General features: G+C 34.9%; 1 protein-coding gene across 1 annotated transcript in view; it reads left to right on the top strand.

Moving 5' to 3' along the window:
• The window catches only part of pigo (phosphatidylinositol glycan anchor biosynthesis, class O), a gene marked incomplete in the record, with an annotated part of 9,755 nt that extends 9,353 nt beyond the window's left edge, over positions 1-402 (top strand). The window contains 1 exon segment of the mRNA XM_014002484.1: positions 1-402.
• Positions 403-3,181: the final 2,779 nt, after the last annotated feature.

Here is a 3,181-nt window from a genome sequence, read left to right as displayed (position 1 = left end):
CCATAAGAGGTGCCTTGTTTTTGTTTTGTTTTCCCCCACACTGTGGCCCTAATCCTCCTCTGTATTATTCAGTTGATTTATTTCTGCAGCACATTTAAGTTGGTATCTGGTAAAATATCAGAGTGCAGTGCAGCTGTGGTCAGCAGCTTAAACTCATTAGCTAATGCACAATATTCAAGGTGGGGTGGTGGTGGTTCTAAGCTCAGGTTGAAATTCCTCATGCTGCTGTATCCAAGGGAGCAGTCATTAAGGGCAACGTCAGCCCAGGTGATGCTGCCGTTGTTTGTGTGATAATGTGACATACTTGTTTCTGGTTTTATTGTTTCACATGTGATTAAATCAACTAATTGTTCTTGTTTATATCCTGTAAAAACTAATAAATCTTTTCTACATTTTGCGTTAGCCTGGCATGTCTTTAACATTCCATCCAGGTGTCTTAGAAGCTGCTTCAGCTTTTAAATGTATTTGTCGTTGCAGTTAAACACACTTTTCTGTCCAGCATTAAAATCCTCTTTAGGCTTTTGTTTTTTTAATCCAAGCCCTAATAGATTACAGGGTTACTGCCAGAAGTTTTTCAGACTCATTTAGTAAAGTGCATCATTTATTATTTACATTGGCTTTCTGTATTTTCATTTCTAACTATTCAAGATTTTATTTTTGAATGTTTTATTTTTCTGTCTTAGATTGATTTTGGTTATTTTATTTTATTATTCTTTTTTTTTTGTATTATTACAAAAACCTAATTCTTAAAATGACAGTGTCTTCAATAAGCAATATGTGCAGAAGTTCAGCAGCCAGCGAAGACTTACTAAGCTAGAGCTTCAGCAGAGCCAGATGGGTTTACAGACAGTCTGCTWATTTATTTTAATAGAAACAAAGGAGTACTCCAAAAAAAACACAATAAAAAATTGAATTTGTTTGAGTTATACGGAAGAGGATTAGGGCCACTGAAAAATAAAAAAAGGTTCTGACTTTAAAGTCAGAATTCTGAGAAAAAAGTCAGAATTCTGAGAAAAGTCAGAATTCTGAGATTAAAGTCAGAATTCCTTTTTTTATTTTTCAGTGGCCCTAATCCTCTTCCGTAGTTACATGACTGAGATGAAAAACAAAAATGTTCATGTTTGTGTATAATCTAGATGTGTTGAAATGTGTAATTACGTAAAATAAATTAACCAATCTTCAAGTATCAAATCAATGTATAAACCACTAATAAAACCCACTTCTCCAGCASCACAGAAAGAAAAAAAAAACTTGATGTAGTTTTTTTTTAGGTCGTCCTTGTTTGGATGAGGAAACACCAGAATGGATGCCAAGCTTCCATTCTAAACATCTCTTAATTGCTCTTCATTATAGACTCTTTGGACAGCTATGCAACCACTTTCAACATGCAGCACAGCTTTTATACTCAGAACAATTCCAGTAATGAGGATAAAAAAAGAAACATCACTGTGCTGCTCTCTGATGTTTGCACTCCTGAGGTCAGTTTGAATAAAAAGGTTTTAAGATTTCCACTGAGGATCCAACAGAAAATCCTTCTGTCATCAACTCCTCTGGTTCTTTCAGAGAAGATACTAAACACTGAGGGGGAAAAATAGTATGGATTTATATAAAGCTTATTTTAAAGGGTCCAAGTTATTAGTTTTGTTTGATATATTTTATATGTATAAAATGAAACAATGTAATTTAAAGTATCACAAATGTACGGAAGCCAAGAGCGGACATTTTCTGCATATAATTATTTTTAATGGTTTTCTCGTGATGACATATGTCGTTATCACAAAATAACAGGGAGTATTTCTCAAGATAAGTTAATTTCCAGATGTTTTTTTTTTCTTTTGTGTATCGTTCAGTAATCATGGAGACGTCCGTCCGTCCATTTTTTTTGTTTGTTTTTACTTTATTTAACCAGTCAGTTCACATTGAGATCACAGATCTCTTTTGCAAGCGGCCTGGGCCTGAAGGCAACCTAGTGTACATAATTTTGTTATTTTTGTATCGTTACACAGGCTGAAATTGTGATTTGTTTGTCACCAGATGACTTTCATATTAGTCCTCATCATCTAAGGAGACGACTTTATTAAACTCTATCAGTCACCAGCTGAGGGGATCAGGCCGTCTCACTGAATGATGCACAGAAAATCTTAACTAGTTATCTYRAGAAAACGGTCCTCATTATTTCATGATAACGACATAACATCTCATTATCACAAGAAACCYATGGAAAAAACTTATATGCTGAAAATGGCCACTCTGTGCTTCCGTATATTTCTTATAATTGTAGTCTCCTGCTACAAATAGCAAACATTGGATGTGCAATAGTCTTAATTTTGGCCCTCATACAGTGCCATAGAAACACATTTAAAGACCAGAGTTTTATACTAAGAATGTTGAGAAATGACAGTCAGAATGTGTCAACTTTTAGATCAAAATCTGTAAACGTAGAAGTAAAAATTCATGGTGCATCCAGTGTAATAAAGTTGGAACAGAAGGATTAACCAGCTGGATTAAAGCGACGTGCAGTGGACACGTCGTCTCTCTGTCTGTTGCTGCTGTCGCTTTTCATGGAGACTCATCAACAGAAGGAAATGGCAGTTCGAACAGTACATCGTGCTGCACTGGGTGTCATCTCGGGGAAAATTAACTCCGTGAACATCTGTCCGTCAGAAAAAATGGCATTTTCCTGACTGAGTCCTCGCACAAGGAYGCCTGAATACAGAAAGATAAGAAAAGTCATAGAAAGTATTAAGTGAAACATGATCCAAATAACCTATCTGAAAGTCACTGATAAATTAGAGATGAGGCAGAAAAAACGTGGTAGAACTGTCACGATTTGTAAAATGGACTGAGTTATGGCCATTTTTTTGACTGCTAAAATCAGTATTTGTTAGTTGTAGAACATAAACAGAATTACAAAATGTTTCAATAGATTGAAAGTGAAAACAATATAAGCAAAACAAAAAAAAATATAATATCTGGACATTTTTCATTAGGGCCAATATGTAGTGTTAACAAAAGTGGAAACTAGGATGTAGAAGGAGAKTTTTATGCCTGAAAGGATGTAGATAGAATGGGATCTTTTCAAGCAGTAACTAAGCATAAACAACAAAAAACATGCACAGAGGAACAGTGAAAATCAAAAATATCAAAGGCACAGAAAGACTTGGGATTTTTTAATAAGTGT

Source organism: Austrofundulus limnaeus, unplaced genomic scaffold (genome assembly GCF_001266775.1).
Source record: "Austrofundulus limnaeus strain Quisiro unplaced genomic scaffold, Austrofundulus_limnaeus-1.0 Scaffold13, whole genome shotgun sequence".
Classification (NCBI taxonomy): Eukaryota; Metazoa; Chordata; class Actinopteri; order Cyprinodontiformes; family Rivulidae; genus Austrofundulus; species Austrofundulus limnaeus.
The sequence above is the reverse complement of the archived record's forward strand: the minus strand, read 5'-3'. Positions and strand labels throughout refer to the sequence as shown.